General features: G+C 42.2%; 1 long non-coding RNA gene and 2 other non-coding genes across 3 annotated transcripts; 1 reads left to right on the top strand and 2 right to left on the bottom strand.

The window, feature by feature from the left end:
- Window positions 1-1,798: 1,798 nt before the first annotated feature.
- On the bottom strand, window positions 1,799-3,018 carry LOC147271835 (uncharacterized). Its single transcript, XR_015115805.1, has 4 exons — window positions 2,912-3,018; window positions 2,772-2,839; window positions 2,628-2,683; window positions 1,799-2,543 (listed from the first exon to the last, which is right to left on the bottom strand). It is a non-coding gene; the product is annotated as an uncharacterized LOC147271835 (long non-coding RNA).
- A 632-nt stretch (window positions 3,019-3,650) lies between these two features.
- trnaa-ugc (transfer RNA alanine (anticodon UGC)) lies at window positions 3,651-3,722 on the bottom strand. The gene has a single exon. It is a non-coding gene; the product is annotated as a tRNA-Ala (tRNA).
- A 790-nt stretch (window positions 3,723-4,512) lies between these two features.
- On the top strand, window positions 4,513-4,584 carry trnae-uuc (transfer RNA glutamic acid (anticodon UUC)). The gene has a single exon. It is a non-coding gene; the product is annotated as a tRNA-Glu (tRNA).
- Window positions 4,585-19,168: the final 14,584 nt, after the last annotated feature.

The raw sequence follows: 19,168 nt of genomic DNA, 5'->3' as shown, positions 1-19,168 counted from the left end.
ATTAGCAATTCTTACTACATCACTGTCGCATCATTTTGAGATCATTAGAAATTCTTACGACATCACTGTCGCATTATTTTGAGGTTCGTAGCAACTCTTACGACATGACTGTCAGCATCACTTTGAGGTTGTTCGAAACACTTACTACATTACTGTAAGCATCACTGAGTTGATTAGAAACTATCACTACATTACTGTTCGCATCATTTTGAGTTCATTAGCAATTCTTCCGACATCACTGTCGCAATATTTTGAGGTTCGTAGCAACTTTTACAACATTACTGTCGCATTATTTTGAGGTTCGTAGCAACTCTGAGTACATGACTGTCAGCATCACTTTGAGGTTATTCGAAACGTTCACTCCATTACTGTTAGCATCATTTTTAGTTTATTAGCAATTCTTACTAAATCACTGTCGCATCATTTTGAGTTCATTAGCAACTCTTACTACATGACTGTCAGCATCACTTTGAGGTTACTCGAAACTTTCACTCCATTACTGTTAGCATCAAATTGAGTTCATTAGCAATTCTTACTACATCACTGACGCATCAGTTTGAGGGTCGTACCAACTCTTACTACATTATTGTTGCATTATTTAAAGGTTCGTAGCAACTCTTACTACATTACTGTCAGCATCACTTTAAGTTTATTAGCAACTATCACTACATTACTGTTAGTATCAGTTTGAGTTTATTAGCAATTCTTACGACATCACTGTAGCATTAAATTGAGTTCATTAGCAACTCTTACTACATGACTGTCAGCATCACTTTGAAGTTGTTCGAAACACTTACTACATGACTGTCAGCATCACTTTGAGGTTGTTTGAAACTCTTACTACATTACTAGTTTATTAGCAACTATCACTACATTAGTTTTAGCATCATCTTGAGTTCATTTGCAATTGTTACGACATCACTGTCCCATCAGTTTGAGATCATTACCAATTCTTCTGACATCACTGTCGCATTATTTTGAGGTTCGAAGCAACTTTTACTACTTTACTGTAGCATTTTTTAAGGTTCGTAGCAACCATTACTACATGACTGTCAGCATCACTTTGAGGTTGTTCGAAACTCTTACTACATTACTGTAATTATCACTGAGTTTATTAGCAACTATCACTACATTACTATTAGCATCATTTTGAGGTTTTAAGCAACTCTTACTACATGACTGTCAGCATCACTTTGAAGTTGTTCGAAACACTTACTGCATTACTGTAAGCATCACTGAGTTTCTTAGCAACTATCACTACATTACTGTTAGCATCATTTTGAGGTTAGAAGCAACTCTTACTACATGACTGTCAGCATCACTTTGAAGTTGTTCGAAACACTTACTACATGACTGTCAGCATCACTTTGAGGTTGTTTGAAACTCTTACTACATTACTGTAAGCATCATTTTTAGGTTATTCGAAACTTTCACTCCATTACTGTTAGCATCATCTTGAGTTCATTAGCAATTGTTACGACATCACTGTCCCATCAGTTTGAGATCATTACCAATTCTTCTGACATCACTGTCGCATTATTTTGAGGTTCGAAGCAACTCTTACTACATCACTGTTGCATTTTTTAAGGTTCGTACTGTGGCAAGGCGAGCGGTGGGGAACAGTTGCTGACAACGCCACCTGGGGGCTTTCACCCCAGGATATAAACAAAATTTCAAAATGACCAGGCTTCCACTTGAACAAAGGCACACAGTTCGAGAGATACAACAGGACAGGACCGTGATTTCCAATTATAAAAATACTTTTATTAGAAAAATAGTTTAAAATGAGCAACAGACTAAATGAATACCAATGGATATAATAAGGAGTGCAAGAGGAATTACAGAAAGGAAAAGGGGACAGGACTGGGGCTTACCACGACAGCGGTAACGAAAAGGGGAGGGATCCAAAAAAACTACACTGTGCCCGTGACACAGCAAACCAAAAAAACATGAATAAGGAACCACCACCAGGGGGACCGCTGCCGCTCTGGGCACTCCATACCTGTCAAAGAAAAGAAAAGAACACCATCAAAAACATGAAATCAAGGCAACCCTCACACACGAACCAAATATCGCTACCACAAATAACCCAACAGAAACTGTTTTAAATCCAAATGATCAAAATGGGGAGCAAAAGGCTATGATAATAATAATAATAATAATAATAATAATAATAATAATAATAATAATAATAATAAGGGTTCTAAACAATAAATCAAATGTAACCCACAAAAACTAACAGTAATAATTCAAAGAAAGAAATAACAAATACAAAAGGAATAAACTCAAGTAATTAAGGAAATGTCTGCCCCTCTAATTAAAACCAGTCTCCAAGGGGGATGGCTCAGCGCCGATGAGGGTCGGGATGCCCTCTCTTGGCCCACGTTGAGGCTCTTATAAAGGCCGTAGTGCACGGCTTTAACCGCCGTTACTGGGATCAGAGCCGTTATGAGCCGAATCAGCAAGAATCCAGACTGAAGAAGAGAAGAAGAGGAAGAACCAAAACAGCAGCGAGGCTCACAGCAGCAATTGACGGCTGCACACTGCAAAATAAACAAGTTAACCTAATTAAAATGTGGATGAAGGGCATTACAGAATAACAAAAGCTAAGAATAAACATTTCCTACCGGAGAGCAGAATCGTGGCGTCAGACGAGGCAGGAGGAGGAAGCCCGCAGCCCAGACTACACAAACGATGGCCGGGAGAGGATAATCAGAACACCACAGACCATCGGCAGCTTGATATGAAAGGCAGACAACTACGCGTCTTACCCACGGAAAGCGCACCACGCACACACTGGCCCAAGGGAGACAGCCCAGCTCCCGGTAACACCACACCGCTGGACGGAGCAAAACTGGAGTAAACAGGGGGCCCAGGACACTGAATAATGGAGCAGAGCAAGCATGCATACCTTTGTTTGTAACCAATCTGCTGACCAGCGAGACGCCACCACGCACGGCTGTCGGCTCCGTAAAGGAGGGAGAGGAAGAGGAAAGGACGGAGAAGGGTCGGACCAGGTCTACTGCTAGGTGACCACTCACTATTGTCTGCCACACTGCCCCTCACGGTGGGGAGTGTAGCGCTATCCTGCCACAACACACACACTCACACACACACACACACACACACTGAGACATGCAGCAGCTCACAGTAACTGCCTCAGTCACACAGCAGATAGACTCCTTTCTATAACAAGATAAGCAGTAGAAAATGGATGGAAGTGATGATGAACTGATGAACAGGTGATTTGTCCAAAAGTCAACATCAGATTCATTTCCAATCTGTGGAAGCAGTTTCATCTTGAGGTTCCAGGTAAGAACAGCCAGCTGTGGGCTGACACACATCTCTTCAGGAGCACTTCTATGCTCCAAACTTGCCAGGTTGAATTGTGTCTGTATTCTGAGGGCAGCAGGAGGACGGAGGAGTGAGGACACACACATTTGGACCTGAGAGCAGCTGTGTGTGGGATTTCCCCAGCAAAGATAAAACCAGCTCCTTCATGCTGGCTAAGAATGTTTACAGTCACACTGACCCAGCTACAAATACTTTGATATGCAACAGACTGGTTTCTCTTCTGGTAGTTTGTTATCAACTGTTGTCACATTTAATGATCAATTTAGCTGACAAGATGAAGGCTCCAAAGGACCAGTTGGAGATGCCGGGGATTGAACCCGGGGCCTCATACATGCAAAGCATGCGCTCTACCACTGAGCTACATCCCCTCTGTCAGAGTCACTCTTTAACTGATGCAGGAACACAAACACAGACACAACATTTTTATTCTTCATTTTAGGGATCAAAAGGAAGTCAGCCTGTGATCTCAAAGGCTCTGTGATCTCAGTAGTTTCACTGTGATGTCAGCCCACACAGCCTTAGACCACAGAGGCAAGTCAGGCTCCAGGAAGCTGAGGCTGCTGCGTTCTCAGTCCAATCCAGAGTGAAGGTTTCGCTCTCTGAAGCTTTCCAATCCAGCCCAGATCCTCTCTGACTAGCAGGAGTCTTTGACCAGGAAATGAGAATTATATTGAACGTCTGCTCATCCTCAGAATGAAGTAAAAGTATTTGTGTTCCTAAAATAATGTACAGATGTTAAGATCAATTATTAACATTGATTGACAGCTCTAAACTGACCCATCATCACTATACAGTTGCAATCTGAGGACTGAAATATTTAGAAATCCACAGTTGCTCATAACAACTGGTAGTACAAGTACACAGTAGAGACGACTGTAGGAAGTAGCAGTAGTGAGCCTTGAAGAAAATGCAGTAAAGACAGGAAGCCCCATCACATTGTCAGTGTTTCAGTGACTGGCATTGTGAAGAGACTGAGACAAAGTCAGTTATGAATGGAGGGCTGAGTTGGAGCAGAGGGGTGCAGGATCCTGGGGGTGGACTGTCTTTAGGGGGCTGAGGTGTCTGGTGGTCTTGGTGGACCATCTCAAGCTGAGACAACAGAGTCCTGTGTTCTTGAGTCATTGTCTATAGTCTCTGTTGTTGGAGAGCTCAGTGTGGTCCCTGATGGTCTAGTGGCTAGGATTCTGCGCTTTCACCACCGTGGCCCGGGTTCGATTCCCGGTCAGGGAATGAGTTATTTAGAGGTTGAGGGAGAGGTGATCAGGTGGTCCACATGATGGTGGAGGTGATGAACTGTGAATCCATCATGGCTCCACTCTCACCCCCATTGTAGTGTTCTTGGTTCACTCTGCCATGGCCCCATGTTGAAGGGTGACTGTCTCATTCAGGTTCAACCCTTTGTTAGACTCTATTAAGTCACTGACTCCTGCAAGGACAAACTCTGTAAAGTATATCCATGGTGAGGCCTCCCTCAGGAACTAGAACACCAAAGATGAACTGCACTTCATCCATCAAGCTCAGTTGTGTTGGTGTTCTATGAAGTACTGCCTTCAGAAAGGCACCAAGGATGTCCTGTTGGTCCTCACTGTCCAGGTAGACAGGCTCAGGAAGAGGATCACACAACTAAAATACAGTACAAATAAATACATCCATCCATACATTGTCTTCCGCTCATTCCTACACATTAAGGGTCACGGGGGGGTGGAGCCTATCCCAGCGTCAACGGGCTGAACCCTGAACAGGTCGCCAGTCCATCGGTGGGCCAACATAGAGAAACGAACAACCATTCACACTCACATTCATACCTACGGTCAATTTAGAGTAGTCAAAGTACAAATACATATTTATTTTTAAGAATCAATGTATTACAAGTACTTTCAGGAAAAAACTAACCAAAATGTTCTTAAAAAAACAAAAAAAAAGTTCTTAAAAAAACAAAACAAAATGTTCTTAGCAAAAACCTCTTCACCGTGTGTGTACCGCACATCTGTAAAGTGAGTGTGTGAGAGTGTGTGAGCGTAAGTGTGTAACAGTCAGTGAGCGTGACAAGAACTCCTGAAACGCTTCATCAAAGTGCTTTCAAATCTTGTTCAACTGCAACATCGTCCATTCAAACCTGACCTCATCGGTTTGGCATTGTGAAGTTTGTCACTTCAAATCTTCATTCAAGACAATTTCACCTTTAATGCGTGGACTTTGGGGGACAGTTGAAGTCCATCCAGATCCAAGAGAAGTTTTTGAAACACTTCAGAAGTGTAGCACAGTCGTGGGGGACATGCAAGGTTGAGGGCACCCATCAGTCCCATTAGCAGTGCACAGGCCTGGGCAGCATTCCTGCATGTTGGCAAAGTCAGAGTAGTCAAAATAGTACATCCAACTCTGTAGCGCCACCTAAGTAGAATACCAATGTTTGAGATCCTGCTTGTTCAGCATGAATGTTCCAGCAGTGGTCACCTACCTGTGTACTTTCCAATAGTCACCAGTCGCTCTTGGTGCCACCCCTGGTTGTGCCAGTGTCTCCAACAGTGTCTCAGCAGCGCCCGTGATCTTAGCAGGACTGATGAGCCTGTGGTTCAGGAACAGGTCCTTTCTAATTGTGCAGATGAGGTTTCTGTTCCAAAGCCTGCATTGTATGTTTTCATGCAAGAAGACACATCACCTCCAGCTGAGACCTGCCAGGTGGTCCTGCTTCATTCAACTCTGCTGCCTCTGCCACTGCCCTGACTGGTGAGGCTGACAGCAGGTTCTCTCTCATCTAAACTCTCTGTTTACAATGGAGGCTGAAATCCTTGTGATTGGTGGTTCAATCATCAGGTCTGTTGAACTCCCAGGTGCCATCACCTGCTGTCTTCCTGGTGCCAAAGTTATGGACATTATTGAACGTCTCCAGGACTCATCGATCTCCACCCCTCCTGCAGGTTCTCCCTGTCTCTGTGTGGGTTCTCTCTGGTTCTCCAGCTTCCTCCCACAGTCCAAAGACATCAAGAGGGTAGTGGTTACCTGAACACTCTAAATGACTGTGAGAGTGAATGGTTGTCTGTCTGTGTGTGTTGGTCCTGGGATGGACTGGCGACCCATCAAGGGTGAACCCCCTCCTCACCTGATGTCAGCTGTGATAGGCTCCACCCCCACGAACCATTGCAGACAATCAGTATAGAAATGGAAACTTAGCTGCTATGTTGAATCACTAAAACCTTCTGAAGTCTACTTTTGCTTCAGTGGTAAAGTAGAATGTTATTAACTCTCCCAATGGTTTGAATTCTGATTTCCACCTCTTTTTAACAGATCCACATTTCAAAACAACCAGGTTTATTTGGCTCCTTTCTTTTAGCAGAGGATGGTTTTGATCCATCAACCTCTGGTTCTGGTCCCAGCTCTCTTCCTCTGCTCCTCTCTGTTCTACCATCTATTGAACAGGTCTTGATTTAGGAGAGCAGGATTGAGACAAGAACAGGAATGTGAGAGTTGAAGGTTCACAATTTGGCTCTGAAGCCTCAGCAGGTAAAGATTCATCTCTTATTTCAGAGGTGATTTGAAGAATTAATTGTTGCTGAACTGTTGATGCTTCAATTTCTGGACGTTCACTGGTGGAATGTTTGAGGGTCAGAGGTGAAAAGAGGACAAGTGCACCTGTTGTGTGTGATGGGGCACCAGCATGGAGGAAGTTGTCAAACATTTCCAGCTAAACAGCAGGAAACTTCAAGTAAAGAATTAAAATGATTTAATTCAGTGTTTAACTCCCAGGCCTCTGTAATAAAACACCAGGAACAACTGACCACCTCACCATGACTTCACACTGATAACCAGGAGGTAACCTGGTAGTCAGAGCAGCGGTGCTCAGGTCTGTGGACTCAGAGGACGGTTCTTCTTCTGGTCCTGGGTTTGAAGACATCAGCAGCCTTGTTTGAGTCAACTGGGATGTTCCTCTCAATAGACAGCAGCATTAAATCAGAGAGCCTGTCTGCTCCATGGCTCCTCCTGAGCTGGTCCTGGATCAGCTTCAGTTTGGAGAGTCACTGTTACACTGGAGCAGAGGTCACTGGCAGTGCTGCATATACTGGGAGGAGCCTGTGGCTCTGGGTACACTGTGCCCATGTTGTTGGCTTGAAGGCAGCTCAGCGTTACTGCACATTGTTGTTTTGGAGAGTTCAAGATGAGGAGAACACCTCAAGTTCAGGACATTTTCTTCCCAGAGTGATAAAAGTAGCCAACACCTCCAGCACAGAGAGGCTGGGAGAGACCTGCCACACCTCTCCAGTGACCTGGGACATGATGGCAGTGGTGGGATTTGAACCAACACCTCCTCAGAGACTGGAGTCTAAATCCAACACCTTAGACCGCTCAGCCACACTACCTCACTGAACTATTCACTGAGTTGGTCTGCTAAAGGCATGTTGAAGAGGAAGTAACAATGATTTCAAACTTATTCTGAAGGGTGACCCCTTCCCTCCCACGGTCACAGGAAGTGACGACAGCACCGCTTGAAGAAGCCGGGAAAAAAATGGTAAAAGGACCCAATTTAAACAGAGCCTTTCTACCTCAGCAGCCATGCTAGCAAACCCCCTTTGTTTGGTTGTTGTTGTTTAGTGGCTGTGGATGAACACACAGGAGAAGTTGAGCATGAATCTGTGTTCCTGTTCACTTGAATATATGCAGGAGTAGCAGGTGGAAATACGACTGTTTATATTTGTTCTGATTTCAGAACTGTTGACACAACGGTGTCAGATTAAAGCATCTCCACCTTCCAGATGCTGGTCTCCTTCTGGGGTCCTGACTGACCTCCATCTTGTGTTCTGGATCCACCTGAACCCAGCAGCTCCAGATCCCTTCACTCCCTTACAGGGATAGAAAATGGCTGCTGGATGGAAGTCCCCCAACTGTGGCTGTTCTGAAACTCTTCTCCTAAGTCACTCCTGAGTTGACACTGAGATGGAAACTCTGAGTATCAGGTTCAGAACAGCTGATCTGAGTTGGTCCAATCAACTGTGAGTACGTTCACCTTGAGTGTCACACGTGCACAACCACGACAAAATGCCATCATCAATGGAGCCCTGATACCACGAGTCACCATGACAACCAAGAACAAAATAACAAGTTACTTTGAAACAAGACCTTCATATATTTATGATGACATCACCAATATGAGCCTTCCCAGTCTGTCAGGTGGTAGAATTCAGTCAGCACCAATGACATCAGAGTCAGAGTTTAGAGATCAAAGACAGACATTAAAGCCTCTCTGATAAAACAAAAATATAGTGTAGTACACTGTAAAAGAATATTGCAATATATTAAATATGATGTTTCCATGGAGGGGCAGTTTAACATTTTTATTCTTGGATGCATTTATATTTTAGAATCAGAAAGGCAGTGACAATGACATCATCAAGACAAAACCTGGTGTTACAAAGGTGAGGTGAGCAATTTTAACAGTCAATCCAAAATTTAGGCCTGAAGTTAGAAAATAATATTCGCTAGCTAGCAATGTTAGCTAGTTAACGTTAGCAAGCTGGCAATATTTAGCACCACCAACTAGTTAAACAAGGTCAACAGCTGTTATGATGATGGTCACATGATTTAACCTTCCTCCTGTGGGACCTGTTGGAGATTCTAAATGCATCAAAGAAGCACATCAACTTGTTGACTGCATCAAGGCTTTCTGACTTTGTCAGGAACCTCTAGTTCAACCAAATCAAACCAACAAATGTTGTTCACTGAATGATCAAATAGTGAGGGTCTGTCTGGACCAGTGATCAAAATAAGATGATAAAGCAACAATCAGAGCCAAACCTGAAGTCAGAAGTGCACTGTCAGCAACTCTGCCAGCAACTCCTCTCCCAGTCATGGGAGCTTCAGGGACTCTCATCAGCCTCGTTCTCCCATCGACCTGCACAACAACACAACAAACAAAGACGGCAGGTCCAGTGTGGTCCTGATAAGACCACTGGACTGCAGGGTCCCAGTATCACTGGTGACAATGGTTTTACCAGCTGGGACCTTGGACAAGAACTTCTCAGGAGGAAACTCATCATGGAGGCTCAGTGAAGAAAACTAGACCTGAGCTGCCTGCTGGAACCTAGCAGGTGAAGGACAGAGCTCCACCTCTTTAGAGACACCACCACTGTGGGCTCATGTTGGCAAAAGAAGTGGGTCAGTTTTTGACACACACACACACACACACACACACACACACACACACACACACACACACACACACACACACACACATGCATGTTCTTACACACAGAGACTTTTCTTCTGTTTTTGTTTTTTACTGGTTTTGAACCAGTAACTGGTTTCTGTTGGTTTGATTTGCTTGACTGGTTGTTGTTTGTTGATCTTCCAAATCCATATTTTGGGTTCTGGCTTGTTCTGCTTTTCATTTTGTGTTTGTATTAAAGTTCTGTTTCTGAAAAAGAGACTTTTTTTCTCTTTTTCTTGAAGTAAATATATGAGGGTCTAAACCAGGGGTGTCAAACTGATCCAGTAAAGGGCCATGTGGCTGCAGGTTTTCATTCCAACCTAGCAAAAGCAACACGCAATCCAACCAATGAGCTGTGTGGACACAGGTTGATTGATTTAAGTAGATTCAGGTGTTGCTTTTCCTCGGTTGGAATGAAAACCTGCAGCCACACGGCCCTTTACTGGATCAGTTTGACACCTGTGGTCTAAACTGACCATAACACCATGGATGTTCCAATAGTTAATGATATTAAAATGAATACTAAATCAAACCAGTCCATGTCAGAGATGTGTTCTAACACCCTCAGTAACGGTCAGGAAACACAACAACCTTTGGTTTATTTCTAGGATTTTCTTGAGGTTCATTTTTCCAATTTTTTTTAACTGAAATTGAGGGTTTAGTGACTAAAAAAAGGTCCAGAGGCCCACAACTAAATATTCAAACCAATATTTCCATGGATAAGGAAGCCTAACAAGGTCACCAAGAGATGGAAACAACTTGGAGGATAGAAAATTGTTTTAGTTTATTTGACAGCTGATTGAAGACGTGGATCAAAACTGACCGTTACCATAGAGATGGGAACAGAAAGCTGACAAAAGAGGAAGGTTCCAGCTCTGAAAAAGGAGTTTGATCAAAATCTTCAACTGCCAGTAGAAATATCCTTTTGTATGTTGACCTTTGTTGACAGAAGTCACTTTAGCTTGGCAGTGAAAAGAATGGCTGCTAGCTTGACAAAGAACTGCACAAACCAGGTTCAAGCTGGACTTTGGACCCTGGTATCTGCAACGACTCCATCAACTCCTAATCTAGCAGCTCTGCTGGGTCCAACTATTTTACAGAACATTTGACAGACCTGTGGAGCACTGAGGACACACATGAGTTGATCACATGATCCACTGAAGCGCCATTTTACCTGCCACTGAGGTCACCAACATGAGCTGGAGTTGGGAATCTTGAACTGAACCTGGTATCACAGCGACACCTACTGCTGCAAAATGGAACAGCAACACTGAACCAAGTACAGGATTGGAGGGAGACTGATGGTCGCTGTTTGGGTTTTTGAAAAACAAGGAGGGCTTTGGTTCAAGCTGGATTCTCAGAGACTATTTCCCCAACCTCTACATTGGAATCTGCACTGTCATCCAGTAATGTGACTGAAGTCATCCAGTCACGTGACTGGATGACATCAGTCACATGACTGAAGTCATCCTGTCATGTCAGTGATGTCACTTGGCAGGACTGTCACTGCCGTCTCATTCTAGAAAAGAATCCAGACTCCACCTGTGGCTCCATGATAACTGATGGACCTCTGGTTGGAGGCTGGACGATGATGTTTGGACTGGAAGGAAAACTCCTTGTCCAAATTCCATTGTGTTCAAGTTTAAAGTCCCACAATCAGAAGTAGCTGAATCTGACAGGTGAAGGTTTGGAACTACAAGATGGTGATGTTTCCTTGACTTGATGCTCTGACTGTCAGGGTGGATGACAGCTTCTTCTGCTGCTGCATCTGAGTGGCTATGATTGGAGCTTTTACCCTCCAAGGTTGTCTGGTTCCAGGGGAAACTTTAAAATTCCAGTCCCCAACCTTGGCTGTTCTGAACCTCTTCTCCTGAATCACTCCTGAGCTGCAGCAAGAACAAATACCAGTGCCAACCAGATCAACTTAATGGCTGCTAACAGCCTCAGACACTTGATTTCCATCAATCTGGAGCCAAGAAGGCCCTTACCTGTGGTTCTCCTCCAGGAGGGTCCAGGTTCTGCCATTGGGGCTCCTGGTGCCACTGCCAGAGAGCCTCAGCTGCACACTGCAACATTTCAACAGGAGATTGACATTCCTTCAAATGTCCTGACATCTGATTCCAATGGTTCTGTTCCATATTTATATTTTAAAATAAATCACACAATGAAAGCTGCCTCAGCTGGTTTAAGAGAGAGAACAAGCTAAGAGGTCTGAAACCAGTAAAATATGCTTTTCTGTGTGCAAACTAGTGAGGGGCATGGAAGGATATTTTACCACCAATACAGAACCCAGACTTTAGTCATGTGATGAGATGGAGACTCTGATTATGAAGTTAATGGACAAAATGTGAATTGAGAGAAAACACATTTCTTCAGCAGACTTTGATCCAACATTGAAGTTAGAGTTTGGTGGCTGCTCCATGTTGGAGGAAACCAGGCGATGTTGGACCATCACAGGGAAGCTCCTTTGCCTCCTCTGCTGAACTCAGGAACTCAGCAGTTCCTGAGTGCCAGATCCATCCGGGAGCTTGGGTCTCCCCTTGACTGTGGTGATCCATGAGATCAAGGAGGACAGAGGGAAGAAGGATCCTGTTGGAGATCTCCTACCTTCTTCCTCCACTTCACTACTACTTGGATGTCAGGAATATGAGGTACTTTACTCAAATGAGGTATTAGGAGTTTCCTGTTTGACAAGAAGGAAGTCAGAGGTTCATCCCTCACTTGTTGGTGGTGCCCTCAACCTGCTGAGAGCATCACTTAGTTCTCTACAGAGAAACATGGCAGCTCTGCTGAAGGCTGCAGGAAACCTGCTGGAACTGAGACTTGGACTCAGGTCACTGGATTCAAAGTCCAGGGTGCCAACAGGTCCACCAGGGCATCTGTGCTTTACTTACTGTGTAAAAAGGACCACAGTGGTCGTCTGGTTTTAATTTAAAAAAACAAATATGGTTTAAAACTTTGAGACAGAGACACAGGGCTCTTATTTGAAGGGCCATGGGATGGGAAACATCCCAGACCTCTGAGATCAGAGCGCTCACTTTGATCTCAGGGTCCTGACTTTGGGGGTTCTTCCTTTGGTCTTCAAATACTTGTGGTTTTTATTGGCAGAACTTTCAACTTGCATGCAAAAAGAGAATCACAGTCAATGTAAACCCAGCAGACAGTGTTTATTTCTAATAAATCAGACAATCGCACAAATGAGAATGAAAGGAAAAAACAATAAAATGTTTTAAAATCCTTCTCCACTCTAAAGCTTTTTAAAGTTCATTTGAAGGTTCAAAGGTGGAGGTGAGGAGGTCACCCTGATCCTCCCTGTCGTCACTGCCAGGATTCTTTCTTCTGGTGCTGTGGTTCTTCTGATGAAGGGGGCGTGATGTTTGCTGTCTCAGGCTCCACCAAATGTCCTGTTTAGGACGCCACAATGTGGTCTCTTCACTGCTCCATCTTCCCTGCATCGGAGACACCAGGGTTCCTCCTGGTGCCGACCCCATCGTCCTTCTACCCAATGGTGCGGCCATGGATCCTCAGAGGAGGCTGGGATCCTTCTTCTCATCAGAGCCACAGTTTTTCCTGGAGGGAACAACAGGAGCTTTGTTGTAATGTTTTGCTCTGTGTTTCCTGCTCAGAGCGTCAGGATCTGTGACGCCATCTTGTGGTAGGGGGTCATCATCTTGTTGTGTGGTAGTGGATTCATTGATCTGCTGTTTCAACACATTCAAGTTCATTATCCTACAAGTCAAAGTACATTTGGTGTGGAGTTTTAGTTTCTGGCCTCAATCATAACGTGTGCCTTTCTTCTTCATGAACATTTCTCAGCTTTGTAAGTTTATTCTAGTTTTTCTTCCTCACTTTTCTATTCCATTGTTGTTGAAGATTCTATTGCAGGTTGGAGTTCCCTGCTGACTGAAGCAGAAACAGGAACAACAAGCTGGAGGCTGTCAGAGCTCCAAGTTGGGCCGCTGATATTAAAGTAGGAGATGAACACATCCAGGTTAGCAGCTCTCTCAGAAGCTGCTACTTTAGCTCTTCAGAGTACAGCAGCCTAGCATAGCTTCATCTGGCCAGTTAGTGGCCCACTTTGATGTCTGGGATATCAGGTTCAAGGTTCTTCACAGCTCTGAATGAAGGCTTTCTAAAGTGTTAACCAGTACTCCAGTTGTAAAAAACAATCAGGGGGATGGTAGATTTTGATGTTTAGGAACAGATCATTTGTGCTGATGACAGCGCATCAGGTGAGAGACCAACAGTGTACCCTTACTCCTCTCAAACAACATGCATGCTATGGATATTACCTGTCTGCTACTCCTGTCATTGATCTTGACCAAGCCCCCAGGCTGACACTGCTACCACTGCTCCTACATAGTGAGAGTCAAATGCAGAGGACATTTTCCCACCGGGTGCAAGTGCAACTTCATACTCATGCTACCTATAAATCTGGGAATTCTTCTATATTTTGAAACAAAACATTCTCAAGTCAAGTCCATTTTAATTAAAGTGCAAGAGCAAAAGAATGAAACAAATGTACTGTGGCAGCATAGCGCTACACTCCCCACCGTGAGGGGCAGTGTGGCAGACGATAGTGAGTGGTCACCTAGAAGTAGACCTGGTCCGACCCTTCTCCGTCCTTTCCACTTCCTCTCCGTCCTTTACAGAGAAGACAGCCGTGCGTGGTGGCGTCTCGCTGGTCAGCAGATCTGTTACAAACAAAGGTACCTCAAAACCTCAAAATAATGCTACAGTGATGTCGGAAGAATTGCTAATGAACTCAAAATGATGAGAACAGAAATGTAGTGAAAGTTTCGAATAACCTCAAAGTGATGCTGACAGTCATGTAGTAAGAGTTGCTACTAACCTCAAAATAATGCGACAGTAATGTAGTAAAAGTTGCTACAAACCTCAAAATAATGTGACAGTGATGTCAGAAGAATTGCTAATGAACTCAAAATGATGCTAACAGTAATGTAGTGATAGTTGCTGATAAACTCAGTGATGCTTACAGTAATGTAGTAAGTGTTTCGAACAATTTCAAATGATGCTGACAGTCATGTAGGAAGTGTTGCTAATGAACTCAATTTAATGCTACAGTGATGTCGTGAGAATTGCTCATAAACTCAAAATGATGCTAACAGTAATGTAGTGATAGTTGCTAATAAACTCAAAGTGATGCTGACAGTAATGTAGTAAGAGTTGCTACGAACCTTAAAATAATACAACAATAATGTAGTAAGAGTTGCTACGAACCTCAAAATATTGCGACAGTGATGTCGGAAGAATTGCAAATGAACTCAAAATGATGCTAACAGTAATGGAGTGAAACTTTCGAATAACCTCAAAGTGATGCTGACAGTCATGTAGTAAGTGTTGCTACGAACCTCAAAATAATGCGACAGTAATGTAGTAAAAGTTGCTACGAACCTCAAAATATTGCGATGGTGATGTCGGAAGAATTGCTAATGAACTCAAAATGATGCTAACAGTAATGTAGTGATAATTGCTAATCAACTCAGTGATGCTTACAGTAATGTAGTAAGTGTTTCGAACAACCTCAAAGTGATGCTGACAGTCATGTAGTAAGAGTTGCGACGAACCTCAAAATAATGCGACAGTAATGACAGAATAATTGCTAATGAATTTAAAATGATGCAAAAAGTAATGTAGTGATAGTTGCTTATCAACTCAGTGATGCTTACAGTAATGTAGTAAGTGTTTCGAATAACCTCAAAGTGATGCTTACAGTCATGTAGTAAGTGTTGCTACAAACCTCAAAATAATGCGAAAGTAATGTAGTAAAAGTTGCTACGAACCTCAAAATATTGCGACAGTGATGTCGGAAGAATTGCTAATGAACTCAAGATGATGCTAACAGTAATGTAGTGATAGTTGCTAAAAAACTCAAAGTGATGCTGACAGTAATGTAGTAAGAGTTGCTACGAACCTCAAAATAATGCGACAGTCATGTCGGAAGAATTGCTAAAGATCTCAAAATGATGCGACAGTGATGTAAGAAGAATTGGTAATGATCTCAAAATGATGCTAACAGTAATGGAGTGAACGTTTCGAATAACCTCAAAGTGATGCTGACAGTCATGTAGTAAGTGTTGCTACGAACCTCAAAATAATGCGACAGTAATGTAGTAAAAGTTGCTACAAACCTCAAAATATTGCGACAGTGATGTCGGAAGAATTGGTAATGAACCCAAAATGATGCTAACAGTAATGTAGTGATAGTTGCTAATCAACTCAGTGATGCTTACAGTAATGTAGTAAGTGTTTCGAATAACCTCAAAGTTATGCTGACAGTCATGTAGTAACAGTTGCTACGAACCTCAAAATAATACGACAGTGATGTAGTAAGAATCGCGAATGATCTCAAAATGATGAGACAGTGATGTAGTAAGAATTGCTAATGAACTCAAAATGATGCTAACAGTAATGGAGTGAACGTTTCGAATAACCTCAAAGTGATGCTGACAGTCATGTAGTAAGTGTTGCTATGAACCTCAAAATATTGCGACAGTGATGTCGGAAGAATTGCTAATGAACTCAAAATGATGCTAACAGTAATGGAGTGAAACTTTCGAATAACCTCAAAGTGATGCTGACAGTCATGTAGTAAAAGTTGCTTCTAACCTCAAAATGATGCTAACAGTTATGTAGTGATAGTTGCTAATCAACTCAGTGATGCTGACAGTGATGTAGTAAGTGTTTCCAACAACCTCAAAGTGATGCTGACAGTAATGTAGTAAGAGTTGCTACGAACCTCAAAATATTGCGACAGTGATGTCGGAAGAATTGCTAATGATCTCAAGATGATGCGACAGTGATGTAGTAAGAATTGCTAATGAACTCAAGATGATGCTAACAGTCATGGAGTGAAACTTTCGAATAACCTCAAAGTGATGCTGAAAGTCATGTAGTAAGTGTTGCTACGAACCTCAAAGTGATGGGACAGTAATGTAGTAAAACTTGCTACGAACCTCAAAATATTGCGACAGTGATGTCGGAAGAATTGCGAATGAACTCAAGATGATGCTAACAGTAATGTAGTGATAGTTGCTCAAAAACTCAGTGATGCTTACAGTAATGTAGTAAGAGTTTCGAACAACTTCAAAGTGATGCTTACAGTAATGTAGTAAGAGTTGCAAATGAACTCAATTTAATGCTACAGTGATGTCGTGAGAATTGCTCAACAACTCAAAAAGATGCGCACAGTAATGTAGTGATAGTTGCTAATAAACTCAAAGTGATGCTAACAGTAATGTAGTAAGAGTTGCTATGAACCTTAAAATAATACAACAATAATGTAGTAAGAGTTGCTACGAACCTCAAAATATTGCGACAGTGATGTCGGAAGAATTGCAAATGAAATCAAAATGATGCTAACAGTAATGGAGTGAAACTTTCGTATAACCTCAAAGTGATGCTGACAGTCATGTAGTAAGTGTTGCTACGAACCTCAAATTAATGCGACAGTAATGTAGTAAAAGTTGCTACGAACCTCAAAATATTGCGATGGTGATGTCGGAAGAATTGCTAATGAACTCAAAATGATGCTAACAGTAATGTAGTGATAGTTGCCAATCAACTCAGTGATGCTTACAGTAATGTAGTAAGTGTTTCGAACAACGTCAAAGTGATGCTGACAGTCATGTAGTAAGAGTTGCTACGAACCTCAAAATAATGCGACAGTAATGTCAGAAGAATTGCTAATGAACTTAAAATGATGCAAAAAGTAATGTAGTGATAGTTGCTTATCAACTCAGTGATGCTTACAGTAATGTAGTAAGTGTTTCGAATAACCTCAAAGTGATGCTTACAGTCATGTAGTAAGTGTTGCTACAAACCTCAAAATAATGCGAAAGTAATGTAGTAAAAGTTGCTACGAACCTCAAAATATTGCGACAGTGATGTCGGAAGAATTGCTAATGAACTCAAGATGATGCTAACAGTAATGTAGTGATAGTTGCTAAAAAACTCAAAGTGATGCTGACAGTAATGTAGTAAGAGTTGCTACGAACCTCAAAATAATGCGACAGTGATGTCGGAAGAATTGCTAAAGATCTCAAAATGATGCGACAGTGATGTAAGAAGAATTGGTAATGATCTCAAAATGATGCTAACAGTAATGGAGTGAACGTTTCGAATAACCTCAAAGTGATGCTGACAGTCATGTAGTAAGTGTTGCTACGAACCTCAAAATAATGCGACAGTAATGTAGTAAAAGTTGCTACGAACCTCAAAATATTGCGACAGTGATGTCGGAAGAATTGGTAATGAACCCAAAATGATGCTAACAGTAATGTAGTGATAGTTGCTAATCAACTCAGTGATGCTTACAGTAATGTAGTAAGTGTTTCGAATAACCTCAAAGTTATGCTGACAGTCATGTAGTAACAGTTGCTACGAACCTCAAAATAATACGACAGTGATGTAGTAAGAATCGCGAATGATCTCAAAATGATGAGACAGTGATGTAGTAAGAATTGCTAATGAACTCAAAATGATGCTAACAGTAATGGAGTGAACGTTTCGAATAACCTCAAAGTGATGCTGACAGTCATGTAGTAAGTGTTGCTATGAACCTCAAAATATTGCGACAGTGATGTCGGAAGAATTGCTAATGAACTCAAAATGATGCTAACAGTAATGGAGTGAAACTTTCGAATAACCTCAAAGTGATGCTGACAGTCATGTAGTAAAAGTTGCTTCTAACCTCAAATTAATGCTAACAGTTATGTAGTGATAGTTGCTAATCAACTCAGTGATGCTGACAGTGATGTAGTAAGTGTTTCCAACAACCTCAAAGTGATGCTGACAGTAATGTAGTAAGAGTTGCTACGAACCTCAAAATATTGCGACAGTGATGTCGGAAGAATTGCTAATGATCTCAAGATGATGCGACAGTGATGTAGTAAGAATTGCTAATGAACTCAAGATGATGCTAACAGTCATGGAGTGAAACTTTCGAATAACCTCAAAGTGATGCTGAAAGTCATGTAGTAAGTGTTGCTACGAACCTCAAAGTGATGGGACAGTAATGTAGTAAAACTTGCTACGAACCTCAAAATATTGCGACAGTGATGTCGGAAGAATTGCGAATGAACTCAAGATGATGCTAACAGTAATGTAGTGATAGTTGCTCAGAAACTCAGTGATGCTTACAGTAATGTAGTAAGAGTTTCGAACAACTTCAAAGTGATGCTTACAGTAATGTAGTAAGAGTTGCAAATGAACTCAATTTAATGCTACAGTGATGTCGTGAGAATTGCTCAACAACTCAAAAAGATGCGCACAGTAATGTAGTGATAGTTGCTAATAAACTCAAAGTGATGCTAACAGTAATGTAGTAAGAGTTGCTATGAACCTTAAAATAATACAACAATAATGTAGTAAGAGTTGCTACGAACCTCAAAATATTGCGACAGTGATGTCGGAAGAATTGCAAATGAAATCAAAATGATGCTAACAGTAATGGAGTGAAACTTTCGTATAACCTCAAAGTGATGCTGACAGTCATGTAGTAAGTGTTGCTACGAACCTCAAATTAATGCGACAGTAATGTAGTAAAAGTTGCTACGAACCTCAAAATATTGCGATGGTGATGTCGGAAGAATT

This window comes from Aulostomus chinensis, chromosome 1 (genome assembly GCF_037954235.1).
Source record: "Aulostomus chinensis isolate RoL2024-O1b breed Wild chromosome 1, RoL_Achi_v1.0, whole genome shotgun sequence".
NCBI classification, from domain to species: domain Eukaryota; kingdom Metazoa; phylum Chordata; class Actinopteri; order Syngnathiformes; family Aulostomidae; genus Aulostomus; species Aulostomus chinensis.
The sequence above is the reverse complement of the archived record's forward strand: the minus strand, read 5'-3'. Positions and strand labels throughout refer to the sequence as shown.